Raw genomic sequence first — 15,294 nt, forward strand, 5'->3', positions numbered from 1 at the left:
CTTAAAATTCTAGCTATTAAAATGACAAACTCAGAGTTGCTGTGACCATATTTACTGGCATGTGGACAGAGCCAAAGCTGAGAGAGAGGGAAACCTCCCATCATTTTCATTCTTGGATTCCGTCATGCCAGGAACCAGCCTCTCATCTTAGACTTCCACAATCTTGGAACCAACAAATTATCTCTTGAGCTTACATTCGTTTGAGTTGAGTTTTTGTTAGCTGGTTCTTTTATTGCTTTCAAGAATTTTGTCATCTCATGAGGAAATATATAGTTGTAGTGGAAGGCATCCTGTGATATGTGTACGGGAAGTACCTGCAGACATCACTCAGGGACAGAGAACAAAGATGACTCAATCCCAGTGAAGACACTGAGGAAAACTGCAATGAAGGAGGAGGTGGCACTGGGGGTGAGCATTGTAGAGTAAGCAGAAATTCCAGTGATGGGTAGGAAGTGAGCATGGAACGTACTGGTAATGAGAAAGGGCAGTGTGCTCACAAGGGACAACCGCAGGAAAGCCGTGACATGTTCCAAGACTGGTGAGAATTGTTCCTCCATGTTCATTGTGGCAGGACCTCAAGGGGGTGGATGTATCCTTAGAGCAGGTAGTCAGTTGGCTAGAGTCAGCTTTTGGCAACCACTGGAAACCATTCCAAGAAGTAAAGCCATTATTCTACAGGTGGTGAGGAGCTGCTGGTGTTTCTTTATAACAGGATTAACATGGTCAGATATGCATTTTAAGAAGAAAATCCTGGCTCCCTCTCTGTGCAGTCACTATTTCCTGGAGGATGGCCTCCTGGCCTCTTTGCTTAAATTCATTGCCTCTGTCCTCTATACCTGGCACCTCATCCCGCTCAAACAGAAAGTGCAAAATCTGAGCAGAGTTTCTGAAACAATTCTCAGATTTAATCAGAGTGTGAGGTTAGAGAAGACAGCATAAGGGCAAGCTTAAGGGCACCGGCACTAACCAGAGGACAGGAGGCTCATCACTTGAGATAGCAGACCCTAGTGATATCACACCCAGATCCCCATTATAGGCAGGTGCAAACTAACTCCAGGTGATCTAAATACGTTGCTAAGGATGCTAAGTGTTGGCTGCTAACAGCTCACTGCTGCCCTTCTTCCAAAAACTTGCCCGAACCCCCGGTGACCAATGACTGGCTGATGAAGAACATCAATGCTCAGTCCCCTGCCTCAAATCAGTTTAACCTGTGGTTTAATTCATGCTCTCACATTCTCACAAGGTCCCCTGATTCTCTCACTGCCTCAAAAAATCACTTGCACAAGACAATCCACCTCAGGCTCTGCTTTTAGGGAAACTGACCTAAGATACTTGACCTTATTTGTAAAATGGGGTTATTGTAAGGATTAAATGTTAATATAAGTAATATAATTAAGTAAATAAGTTAATATAAGTAAAGCAGAAGTTAATTTAACTAAATAAATATATATGTTAATATAAGTAAAGCAGACAGTAGGTAGTGCAGACCAGGTGCCCAATAGTATCTGTTTGTATTAATGTTATAATATTAGTCCTTCAAGTATCTTATGAATCTCTGCTCCACTCAGATCCCCTTACTATTTCTCTAAGCTGAATTTTCCTCACTCGTTTTGTTTACAATAATGGTCCCCTCATCTGATTTCTCCATCCTCTCCTTCCTTCTTTTCCTCCCTTCTACAAATATTAGAAGTGCTTATGTACACCAGGCACTGTTCCTAGGGATGAATTAGGGCAAGTTATCTAAAGGAGCCTCAGTGTCCTCAGTTTTAAGATAGGGATCCTAAAAATCTACTACATGGAACAGTGTTGGAATTAAATGAGAAAGTGGTTCATAAGTTCATGACTACTAACTGCTCTATAAGCTTTCCTGTTTCTCCGCCCCTTCCCCTTCATCTCATAATCATAATAATTTCTTGGCCTGAAGTCGATAGCAGAGACACCCAGAGGGGTGAGAGTTAGTTTCTGGTGCTGGGTTCTGTGGGCTCCTTTGATAGATGTGTCATTCCTCTATTTCAAGGGTCAGTAACAGAGCTTCCCTGACAATTAGAGCCTTGCTTTTCCCAGTAAAAGCTTTGTGATCCCTGCACGTATCCGTGAAATGTGCGTGCTGCAATGGAAATCCGTGCAAGCTCTGAATTGCTATGAAGTGCTAGGCCATGAATCGTCATCAAGGAGTCACCTTGGGCAGCTTAGTGGTCTTCTTGATGTCCAAAGTCCAGACTCCACCCTCTGCTGGCAGCCTCTCACATTAATGATAATGTGGCCAGTGATGAAAGCCTGGGCGCTGAATGCAAGCCGAGATAGCAGAGGGGAATTTGAGAATAAAGCAGGGTTTGAACCCGATTATGTAAACAGTTCTTTCACTTTCCTTGATCTTTGTGGAAAAAAGTTTTTTTCATCTTGACTCTTTGAGTTCAAGTTCAGGGTCTCACAGTTTCCTGGGCTCCCTTTGAGCCACAGTTTAAGTGAGCAAAATGAAGAAGTGGTATTCCTTCTGGATTCCAGCAAAAAACAGCAGAATACATTTAGCACACCACTTGGTGAAATTGCTGTGTCAGTCTTGGGGATCAGATCCTACCCACAGTCAAAGTAGGTGTGTGTGTGTGTATGTGTGTGTGAATTCACACTGAATCATTTCTCTTTTTTTATCTAAGATTTTATTTATTTATTCATGAGAGACACAGAGAGAGAGGCAGAGACATAGGCAGAAGGAGAAGGAGGCTCCATGCAGAGAGCCTGATACGGGACTATCGATCCCAGGACACTGGGATCATGACCTGAGCCAAAGGCAGATGCTCAACCACTGAGCCACCCAGATGCCCCATGCTGAATCACTTCTACACTTTCATTTTATTTTTGCATTTTTTTCTCCTCCAAGTTTTGTTCATTTTTTATTCCTCACTTTGGAAAATAACTGTACAGCATTTTGCCCACTTGAGAACTTACTTTCTTTTCTATGTCAAATTCAAGATGGTAAATGAAGTCTAAACTGTGTTGGGGTTTTTATTTTTTATTTTTTCAGTCATGATTTTTCACAATGATTTGTTAAGACAGCACATTTTTCTTTTGATTTATACAATGCCATGTAAATGCAGTCTATCATCACAGTCATTATGGTGTTTCAATAGGTGGGCCACAAATGTGCTTTAACCTGAATTCCTTTCTTAATATTTGAACTTCTGGTTTTATGATTCTTTCAGGTAATTAGTTGGCTTTGTTGAGAAAGGAATGCCTCCCACTGAATTAAAAAATAAATATTAATGCAAGCTGGAATGCTTTGAAATGAATAAGGAATTGTCTCGAAATCGTAACAAGTTTTGAAATTTATATTCAATATGCTTACAAGATTTGTTCTAAGGATCTACATTCAAAAAGGTTTGAAAGAAAGATTCTAATATTCATAATGATTGTACTTTTATATATTTGTTCCTTTCTTCCCAAGCCCTAAAAGGACTTCAGAAACATTGTAGCTGAACTGATAGAAGTAAAGAAGTGGGTATTGTTTAATGTCTGACTTGAAAGGGGAAAGGTTAACAGGTTAGTAATGGGAGCAACTAAAATATGGATAGTGTAGGGCCAAGTGGGTGAATTGCTACTCTATCCAAACAAGGGTACAGAGAAAACAACTATCTGTTGTCACGTATGAAGAATGTTTTGCATTCCTACTATGTTCATATTTCTAAGCTAGGTGCTGTGGAGGAAGAAAATCTGAATCTTGCTTGGTCTGTAGTGTCTGGAGAGATGAGGTTCTCAGAGTGAGGCAGAAGGCCTCTCACACATATCAGATCATAGCTGAGGGCTGGGACTGGGATCCGTGAGCAAAGTTTGGTAGGAGGTCTGAATACAAAATTCCGTGTGGAATCCCAGTGCTGGTAGCTTTATTGAAATTCTTTAGTTATCTCACCAACCATCAGCTCCACAAAGTGGCTTAGCAGTAGTTCCAGAACTGCCAGGGTAAGGAAACTTCTGGTTCTTCTGGGCCAGAAAAAGTCTACATCTTTCAGCCTCTAAACCATAAGACTTTCCTTTCATAATGTTAAAGGTAGCTCCACCATAGGATTAGAATATCTGAATATAAAGGAGCATACAGGGACACCTGGGTGGCTCAGTGGTTGAGTGTCTGCCTGCGGCTCAGGTCATGATCCCCGGGTCCTGGGATCGAGTACCGCATCAGGTTCTCCATAGGGAGTCTGCTTCTCCCTCTGCCTATGTCTCTGCCTCTCTCTCTGTGTCTAATAAATTAATTAATTAATTAAAATAAATTTAAAATAAATTAATTAAAAATCTTAAAAAAAAAAAAAGAGCATACAATGCTGAAAAATGTGGTCAACATCTAGTGTTCACAAAGCCTGGAATGAGTGTCAATCACTTATATATCATATGCTGCTAGGACTTCTTGGTGAAACCAAAAGAGAAGGTCTGAAGAAGTCTGCATGCAACTTATCATCTGGTTAGGTCTCTTCCCATTGCCTATAGTGGTATTAGAAAAACACTGTTTCTAATTGGATTGGTGTGCTGAAGGCCAGGGGATGAAAGTTGCAAGAGGTATTTTGATGTTTCACTTTTATATCATAGAGATGATCTGATCTGCTGGCCAATTGTATGGGCCTTTATGGGCTCCAGGGCTATGGGAAAGAAAAACTTCACACTGTGTTTTAGGTAGGGGTAACTGTCCCTATCCAAGGAAGTAGGAAGCAGAAAAATGGGTTGCACTGGGAGAGTAGAGGCTTGGCTCTTGGTCCCCATCTGTCTCTAACCAGCTGTGGGACCCGAGACAAATCACTTCTCTTTGGGCCTCAGATTTGCCAATGGCAAAATGAAGTGATGACCCAGATGACTTCTTATCTCAGAACTATTAAAAAATTTGAATGTGTTCTTTTCTTCTGTGAAGAGGCTTGTTTTGCCCCTCATAGGAGCTTAGAGCCTTGCAGTGAGTTAATAAGGGAAAGTGTGCACATAGCCTGAATCTCCTATTTTTTCCCTCCTGCCCAAGGGTACCATCAGTTACTGTCAGCACCAATATCGAAATGAATGCATTTCTGCCTGAAGCTCTCAGTCACATGGACAACCTGCTTTAAAAACAAAGTATATTTATCTAAATTCAAATTTATTGGAAATTATGTTTATCCTCATTTTTACACGATAAGAGTTATTGCTCTATTGAGGGGCACCTAGGTGGTTCAGTCAATTAAGTGTCTGCCTTGGGTCAGGTCATGATCTCAGGGTCTTGGAATCGACTCCTGCCTTAGGTTCCCTGCTCAGTGGGGAGTCTGCTCCTCCTTCTACCCCTCCTCCTGCTTGTGCTCTCTCTCTCTCTCTCTTGCTAACTCTCTCTCAAATAAATAAATAAAATCTTAAAAAAAAATTACTGCTCTATTGCAACAAGCAGCAACTGCAAAGAGAAAGTGAATTTAAAAAGAGAGTCAAACTAGGGATGAGAAAGGTAAAATAAGAGAAGCTATTTTGTATTATCTCTCAAATAAAACTGATATTTTAGAGGTGATACAGCACAAGCTAATTTAAAATATTACCCTGAAAGAATGGAGAGTGAATGTGTGGAAAATCAAAGCAGAATAAGTTCTTTGAAATACCTTGGTTCGTAATAATCAAGTTTTGAGTGAACGAAAGAAAAACCATTTCAAGGATTTTAAAAGAAACGTTAGAAATGGTTTCTTCTCACTGAGACGTCTTTTTCAAAACTCAAAAGAATTATAAACACTTTGTCTTTTTGACAAATTGTTTCCTAAAATGATCATTTTGATTATGCATATCTAACAGGTGGAGTTGCACTGCTGGTCAGACTCTTTGCCATGCCGAAATACCTAGAATTCTTTCTATGCAGTATTTCCCAGACTTTAATTACGTTTCAAAGACTATTCTGCAGTGGGAAGAGACTCCCAATGCAAAGGCTCATTTTATTTCCCATCTTGCCTAGCACTCATTTCTGGGTTTTGAAAATGTGTCATTTCAGCACAGACCGTGTCTGTAGGCACTACATGAGTGGACTTTGATTTGACCAGCCCATTTAATTGAGAGCATCTTAATGGTCATTGGGGATCACAGGCTTTGATAGATTCAGTAATGGATGGATTGGTTATTTGATGTTAAAGTAGTTCAAATTTCCCTGGATGAGAACAGACCATCAATTCAACTGACTGAGACACATTAAGCAGCTCCTGGTGGGTGAGCTGTGTCTGATCCTGCCAGTATTATAAATTATTGGTGGAGAAGAATCAACATGCTGCTTAAAAAGTCTTTAGACAGAGCCCCTGGGTGGCTCAGTCAGTTAAGTTACTGCCTATTGATTTCAGCTCCGGTCATGATCTCAGGGTCGTGAGGTCGAGCCCTGCTTGGGGCTGCATGCTGGGCATGGAGCTTGCTTAAGATTTTTCTTTCTCCCTCTTCCTTTCTCTCTCTTAAAAAAAGTAAAATAAAATAAATATAAATCTATAGACATTGTATTGCAAGATGTCATGAATATTACTGAAGTCAGAATGATTTAAAAAGTTATTTGGAGCTTCTAAAAATGTTAAGAGTACTATTGAAACCAAATAAAAAAAATAACACAAATAAGATTCACCATAGGAAAAAAAAAGCTCCTAAGCTAGTGAATAAGAATCCTAAGCATAAAGATTATTGTTTGGAAAAGCTAAGATTCACTAGTATAAGTAGTTTTATTTAGGAAATCTAAGAAGGGATGAATTAAAAATAGGTGGCCAATGCACCAGGATGGGAAACAGAGAGGTAGAGAACAGTCTTTTGGCGAGATCAATAAAAGAGAATCACATTACAGCAGAGATTCTTTCCATAGGTCTCTCCCTTTAACTGCTGTTCACACTCACATGAGGCATTTGCAATTGCTTTTATATTGGGAGTCTCTGTCCTCTTTGAAGATTACTCTTCAAGGCATAATTAGGCATGGGAAATAATGCCTGGACATAACTATATCCAATACTCTACGTGTGTGTGTGTGTGTGTGTGTGTGTGTGTGTGTGTGTAGTCAAAGAGAGTGGGCTCTGAAGGTTGAGAGAGTATATTAACATAGCAGTTCCTAAAACCTACATCCAAAGTGAGAAAGTGAGCATTTAAAAATTTTTTTTGACCTGATCACCTTCGTTCAGTACAACCATGTGCAGCCAACAGATAGACAAATCTATCCTGAATCACATACCAATGCAGAGTTCTCTTCATGATTTTATTTGAATACAGTATTCATCATTTAGATAAAAAATGCTTTTTATTGTGGCAGCAGACTCACTTGAATGCAACTATTTTCATAGGAATTTCCTAAGGTGGATTTAATTTCTTCTTTAAGAAACTTCTAAGTCACATATGGTTCACTATTTATTCCCCAAGCATTTGTTTTAATCATGCATAATCTATGGCTGCATCCATCACGAGAAGTTAATAGAAGAACTCAGACCAGTGAGACCACATGAGAAAGAGTGGAGTATCCACAGCCTTTCAATATGTATTGAGCACTCAGATGTGTATGAGGCCTGCTTTCAATGCTAATGGTGATGCAAAGATGAATTGGCTAATAGTGGCCACTGTGCTCTGCATTAGTTCAATCACATCTGGAGAAATGTGTACAGTTTTGTTTCTTGTCTTATGTGCTTGATCTGAGGGTAAGAAATATGTTCTATGGGAGAAATGAAAAGGGATTAGTGATAGTAAGCCTGAAAAATAAGAGGCTTGATGAAAATAAGGTAGTGTCCTCCAAACCCTGGGAAGTCAGGAAGCACTTCTGCTTGATTTTCCCAGGTCTTTGCATCATGGCATAAAATACATATTCAGTAAGTATCTATGGACTGAGTTTTTGAGAGGAAACCAAGTTAGAGAGGGATGACATATGTTTTGTGAAGCTCAAGGAAGCAGAGATAGAAGTAACGGTAGAAGTTGATTAGCCATAAATTCTGTCTTAATATAAGAAGAGCTTTCCTACACTGGCCCAAAAGGGTGAAAGCTGCTTATAAAATGTTGAGTTTATCAAAAGTAGAAAGAGGGAAGCCTGGATGGCTCTTGGTTTCGGCTCAGGTCGTGATCTCATGGGTCGTGACATTGAGCTCCATATCTGGCTCCACGCTCTGTGGGGAGTCTGCTGGAAATTCTCTTTCCCTCTCCCTTTGCCCCTCCCTCTGCTCATGCAACTCTCCGTCTCTCTCTCTCTCTCTCTCTCTCTCTCTCTCAAATAAGTAAATAAATAAAGCTTTAAAAAACAGTAGAAATAAACATTCAGCTAAATGCTGGAGAATCATTATAGATGTAATTTCTGCTTGGGATAGAAGATTTAACTGAATAATTGCCAATTTTCTGTAATAGTATAATTGAGTTACTTGACAGGTTTTACATCAATGATCTCAATGATTTATAAGAAAACACACCTGTACATTTCTTTCCATTTTTCTTTAATATATCTATGAGAATAAAGCCTGATCATACTAGGACATGACTTGGACACTTGGCTTGTATTTCAGCTGTTTTCATTTTTAATCATGACCATGTTCTTTGACAAATTCACAACAGAAATCTCTACACCTAGCTATAAATACACGGAGTTAGAAAGTCTATGCCACATCAGTAGAAGCATCCCTTAGAATTTAGGTACTTCTAGGAGCCAGCTCTTCCCAAAATGTGATTCCTTTTTCCATATACCCTCTTTCCTATTTTCCACTGCCTGCCCCCGCACTGTGCACTTCAGAAAGCAAGCCAGGCCATGGTGCCTTACTGTGATGGCGCACCCACAGCAGAATGGCCCCATGTTGCTCTCTCAGCCCCTTCTAGAGCAGGAAGACAGATTCAGAGATCCCACAGGTCAACAACAGGGCAACTGCCAGCTGAACCTCACAGTGGCAGGTGCAGATGAGGAGGGAATTTGACTAACTGGCCAAATTCTACTGTCTCAAATCTGGCTGGTTAAAATCAGGCAGAAACAACCTTATTTTTATAACAGAACCAAAAGAAAAACCAGACCAGTTCAGCACATTTTCAACCCACAGCAATTAAATGCCTGTGAGTAAGTTATAAGGACTAAAAAAAAAAAAAAAAAAAAAAAAAATCTTTCTCAAAATTGTTTCATGGTTTTACATCATTTAAAAATATAAACTAGAGGGGCAGCCCAGGTGGCTCAGCAGTTTAGTGCCGCCTTCAGCCCAGGGCCTGATCCTGGAGTCCTGGAATCAAGTCCCACATCGGGCTCCCTGCATGGAGCCTGCTTCTCCCTCTACCTGTGTCTCTGCCTCTCTCTCTCTCTCTCTCTCTGTCTGTCATGAATAAATAAAATCTTTAAATATATATATATATATATATATATGCTAGTGACTTCAATATTTTATTCTATAATGTTTATCTTAAACATTAGGAGTCCTCAGTTATATGCTTGGCTGTTCTTCTATTGTATTTAAATGTACAGGAGCACATGCTAGATTAATTAATATGTAGGTTAAAACTCTCTCTTAGTCTAAAATATTTTAAATGGTCTAACCTCTGACACTGTAGAGTGAAAACTAGAAGAGTGATGACAACAACCAGAAAAATATGAGCAGTTATCATGAATTATTGGGCTTTTAGCTCCCTCAACGAGATCAGTTTTGTTCTTATTTTTATTATTGAAATAAGAACAATGGGACAGTGAAAAGTTAAGCATCTGACACGAGCTCACACAGCCACTAAGTGGTAGAGGTGGCATGGGAACCTATGGCATCTGACTCTAGGGGGATTGCTTTTTATCCACTATCATCTCCCACCTGCCTATAGTCAGAGAATGAAAGCACCAAGAGGATGATTTAGCAGAGCCCTAGAAATATTGAAACAGGGACCAGATGGAGGCCCAGAGAAAGGGTCACATTACAAAACACGCAATGACAGAGCAGTTTCAACCTGCTCTTGGCATTAGTGACTCAACCTACTACGGCAGTGGGCTAAAGGATGCCAAGTCTCTAGCTGTGTGGAAGGAATGATGGGTGGATCCTTCCTGCTGTCTCTGACTTCCTACTCACGGAGAGAGGAAATCTTCCACACAGCTTACTATCTGCAATTATTAACATGACTTCCTTATTCCATCATCTTCATCAACATAATTTTACTACTCCAGAAGACTCTTGCCCAGGAAGAAAATCATTGCAACCAACTTTGTTGTTCATTCCAGGAATTGAAAGACTCATCAATTTATTCAATAGAAAGCATCAACTAACAGTTTATAGTCCAAGACTCTGAAACTCTAACCTCAAAATCCTCCCTTTGCTGTTTTTACACATCCCAAATTATTTGGTCATAACATTGACCTAATCTTAGCTAGATCCCCTGCATAGACAGGCGTACTTTAAACCAGACCTCAAACCTCAATCAGTATCTCAACGTCTCTCAGGTGCTGTTATGGTTCTCTAGAGGGGTGTTCTCCTCACTTGCACCAAGCAATGAACTGGGCTTTATCACCACATAGTATTTGGTATATTTTGTGGGGCCAGCATTTAACACCTCAAGGGTAAGTCAGTCACTTCTTCTGGAAGTCTCTCTGACAACCCTTCCCCACTCCAAAGGAAAACTGTGGGCAGTTAGGACTTGCTCACAATCTGAATATTCATAGCTCCTTGATATTGTTAGAATATTTATCATTTCTCTCATCACTGCTGAAGCTAAAGCAAAATACTATCAGTATATAAGTATTAAAGGATTCAAGATGTCAATTTCAGTTTATTTTATTTTTTAAAATATTTTTTAAAGATTTATTTATTTATTTTTATTTATGATAGACACAGAGAGAGAGAGAGAAAGAGAGAGAGAGAGAAAGAGAGGCAGAGACACAGGAGGAGGGAGAAGCAGGCTCCATGCCGGGAGCCCGATGTGGGACTCGATCCTGGGACTCCAGGATCGCGCCCTGGGCCAAAGGCAGGCGCCAAACCGCTGAGCCACCCAGGGATCCCCCAATTTCAGTTTAATGTGAAATGTTTGCTCTTTGCTTAAAATCTCCATGAAACTTCATTAAAAATCATGCTTTGTTTGCCTAAATGATTTATTGTGATAGAAACAGCATAATTAAGGAGAAAAGACAGAAAAATGAACATCTATAGCTGTGTGTCATTGAGAAGGTTTGATATAGAAATTTAATTCATACATTATGGAAGCGTTAACTTTTGCTCAAAAATAATTTACTTCTTCGTTGTTTTGGTTTTCATATTACGACGTTACAGAGAGTATATGAAATGTGTATGTGCAGTTTAAGAAATAGTAATAAAAGGAGCAGCCATGTACTCACTACCCAGGTTAGACTAGAATGTTACCAGGATCCCACACGGCCTCATCTTATGTTTTCACAGTATATTATTGTGGTGTCTGGATGCACTTTTCATCACTGTGTTTCTCAAACTTACTGCAAGGTGGCTACGCCAACTTTTTCTTCAAGTGGCATCCCTACAATGTGATTTATGGTAAGCATTTTATCTGTAGAAAGGAGTTTGACAATAAATCTTCAGATGAAAAATCCTAGTAAAAACCAGGAAGAGACTTGGTGATATAACTCAATATAGTGATTTCTTTTTCTTCTTTATCCCTTGAGTCCATAATGAAATTGTTCTTGAATGCTTCCTTGCTGCCATGACGACTTGGACCACTGCCTACACCCCCACCTCATTTGAGCCCTACCTCTAGGCTAATCATTTATAGACCTTGAGCAGTGACTGTGTGTTTGTGCACAGTCCTATCCTCAGCACCCCCACAGCCCCTGCACCTACATGTGCTCAGCACATATGAATTAAATGAATGACTGGCATTCTCAGCAGCCCGTAAATCTTGACAAAATCTGCGGTCATTCTTCAGATTCTCATCCACGTCTTCCCTTCTCCCCCTTTGCTCCTGCTACTGTTTCATGGCCTGGCTTAGGTGTCCTCTGCCCTTGGCAGGGACTGCAGGAGTTCTACGCTAGTGGTGGAACCAGAATAAACAGACTGACACCCGTGGTTTGTTGTGGCTTCTCTTTCGTTCTCTCTCTCTTTTGTAACTCTCCTTTTTGAGAATTTATTTTCTGTTAGTTTTCATTTCAAAAAACTATGTTATTTGCAAGAAATGAAATAATGCAAAGACATGTAAAGAAATAGGCCTTTTCCAATGCTATCTTTCTGCCAGTGTTAACAGATTAAGATGGTCCAGTCTTTTATCAGTGTTCTTAAAACTACATACAAATCTCTCTCTCTCTCTCTCTCTCTCTCTCTCTCTCTCTCTCTCTCTCTCTCTCTCCCCCCCAGTAGAAAGAGCATTCCCCCCAACTGGTCATACCGTTCTTAGAAGAAATTATATTATATGCATTATTCTGAAGCCTTATTTTCTCACTTGGAAAAATCATGATTTGTGGATATGAGCCTAACTTGATTTTTTAATGGTTACTGATATCCCACAGTATAGAGGTGTCATAATTTTTTCAACCATTTTCTAATGGACATTCTAGTTTTTGGTTCTTTGCCCTTTGAAGCAATACTGGAGCAAATACCCTTGTGTGCGTGTGTGCATGTATCTGTAAAGTTTTTATTATTTCCCCCATAAACTGCCAGAGATAAAAGTAAATAAGAAATTGCAGGAATTTCTTTTCATTGAGTTTCTTTCATCTTATAGGAGTTTCTTTATTCAGGACAAATAAGATTCACAATAAGGTGATGAGGCATTTCAACTCATCTCTGAGAGGATGTGAAGTTTTGCTACAATGTAAGCTGAATGAGACTTTTTTTTTTTTTTAAACTGTCTAGTTTCACCTTGTGGTACTGGGCACACAATCAAAGAAAAGTAGTCAAAAACACCAAAAGCTTTCTGTTCAAGGAAGTATACACTGAAATTTAGAATGAGTTGGATGGCAACTGTTCCTTGTTAGAAAACAAAATTGTTTACTACAGAATAAATGAGATGTTGAATGTTTCAGCTCCATTTGGGAGTGATGTATGTTTTAAGGCACAATTCCTCTTGCTAATCACAAATTCAGAACTCCTTGGATCTCCATGCTATAGGAGGAATGTGTTCAAACGTCCAGCTGCTAACCACAGAAAATCTATAATTGGACTGGAAAGAGTGCAGATAATGCACAGTTTTTACTCCATTTAAGGAAAGCCCACAAGGCATGCAGAAATTGTTTGCATCATATTCAAAATGTTTGTATGACAGAAAGGATCCTTAAAACTAGTTTGGGAACTAAAATTTGAAGCATAATGCATGTGTATGAAAAATACGTGTAATAGGAATATTTCTTTTTAGAATGTTACAGAATTATACCAAACTTTTTCCCCCAACATCCATCTCACTCATCATATAAAAACAAGTCACAATATTTTAACAATTAATTCCTTCAGTTTTCAAAGGTGAAGCCTTCTCCAAAAGCCCATGCTATACTATATAGCATATATGCAAATAGAATCTTTCCTTAACTTCCACCCACCACTTGCTTACAGTGAGCAAACAGCAATTATCACATAGCGTGATGAGAGTTGTAATGGTGGTGGAGGGGAGTTCAGGTGCCCTTAGGAGAAGTTTCTGGCCTGGATTTGGGCTCAGGAAAGACCCAATGTCTAAGCTGAGGGACAAGTTACAGTTAGATAAAAATTATTTCAGGTAGAGATACTTTCTGAAAAAATCAAGGGATGAAATAGAACACAAATGCATTAAGGTATAACAAGCCATTTTAAATGGATAGAGCACAGTAAATGAGGGGTCATAAGGAGGTGACAGCTCAGGGTGTAGTCACAGGAAGAAATGGCGTTTGGGGCTTTTGCTTCTGCAAGATCAAGCCAGCAGCAGTGTGGAGAGAGTCTAAGGAGTGAGATAAGAGGGGGCACCTGGGTGGCTCAGTGGTTGAGCATCTTCTTTTGGCTCAGGTCCTGGGGATCCTGGGATTGAGTCCCGCATCGGGCTCCCTGGAGGGAGCCTGCTTCTCCCCCTGCCTATGTCTCTGCTTCTGTGTGTCTCTCATGAGTAAATAAATAAAATCTTAAAAAAAAAAAAAAAAAAGAGTGAGACAAATGGAGATCTGGAGACTAGCTAGGAATCTGCTGCCAGCTTTTTAGATGAGATGATGGTGACCTGAATGTTGGTGGGGTGGGACAGACATGGACTTAATTTTCTTTTTCTTTTTCTTTTTAAAAGATTTTATTTATTTATTCATGAGAGACACACACACAGAGAGAGGCAGAGACAGGCAGAGGGAGAAGCAGGATCCATGCAGGGAGCCTAATGTGGGACTTGATCCTGAGTCTCCAGGATCAGGCCCTGGGCCAAAGGCGGCGCTAAACTGCTGAGCCACCCGGGCTACCTGGACTTAATTTTCTGAGCTTATGCTGGAGTCTCACTTATGTGCAAGGAAAACATCATATAGTCCTGCAGTTGGTTTGATGACAATTCCTTTTCTCAAAAAGAAGAGGAAGCAAGATGGGGTGTCATTTCTTGGATTTAATTCAAACCAACATGGAAGAAACGATTGGTGCTATAGTGACCACTCCTATGGAAAGATCTAGTGGTTTTCCTGACAAATCAGTCAGCCAAAAAAACCTAGCTGTGACTTAATAAACAGGATTAGAAACCTACCCAGAAATAGAGAATTTCCTATTACTCTATAACATTAGCTCCAAAGGTTTATATAGAAGTTTATTTTTTTTCTCATGTTCAGAGTAACACAATACATTGCCATTTGTTGTTGGAGCTCAGAAATGATACACCTTGTAACCTTTGTTTTTATAGACAGAGATTAATAAAAGCCATTTTTGTACCACTGTTTAAGAGAAACTGGCTGAATGGTGAGTGCTCAGGACAACTGTGAAGATAAAAGATTGCTAAGGTATATCGTCCATTAAAACATGTTTGAGCACAAAACATGGGCAAGGCACTCTGCTAGGCGATGAAGACATGGTGAAAAAGACAGACCCAGTTCTGTCATTAAGGAATCATATGGGGATCACTTTAAAGGAAGTGGGGCCCGGAGAGGAGGCGAGCACAGGATTTGACTTACAAGAGCTAAATGCTGTAGAACAAGGTAGAACAAGGATCCAATTTATTCTGTGAGGCTTAGGAAAGTAAAGTTAAGGCCGATGACAAGAATCTGGGAGAGGAAGATTCCAGCTCTCTAGGAGCAACACCTCTCTAAAACTTTCGTTGTATAGTCATGTGATAACTGTCCAAGGGGGTGTGGCACAGAGTTCTCTCTCTATTTATTTATTTATTTATTTATTTATTTATTTATTTATTTATACACAGACTTCTGGACTCGGCTTCCAGAATTTTTAAAAAAGATTTTATTTATTTATTCATGAGAGACCGGGGGGGCGG

At 39.7% G+C, this 15,294-nt stretch overlaps 1 long non-coding RNA gene across 1 annotated transcript; it reads left to right on the forward strand.

Moving 5' to 3' along the window:
• The first annotated feature begins 21 nt into the window (after positions 1 to 21).
• LOC111094604 lies at positions 22 to 14,768 on the forward strand. Its single transcript, XR_005354983.1, has 4 exons — positions 22 to 408; positions 11,316 to 11,426; positions 12,604 to 12,693; positions 14,710 to 14,768. It is a non-coding gene; the product is annotated as an uncharacterized LOC111094604 (long non-coding RNA).
• The last annotated feature ends 526 nt before the right edge of the window (positions 14,769 to 15,294 follow it).

The sequence above is a fragment of the Canis lupus genome, chromosome 2 (genome assembly GCF_011100685.1).
Source record: "Canis lupus familiaris isolate Mischka breed German Shepherd chromosome 2, alternate assembly UU_Cfam_GSD_1.0, whole genome shotgun sequence".
In the NCBI taxonomy this organism is placed as follows: domain Eukaryota; kingdom Metazoa; phylum Chordata; class Mammalia; order Carnivora; family Canidae; genus Canis; species Canis lupus.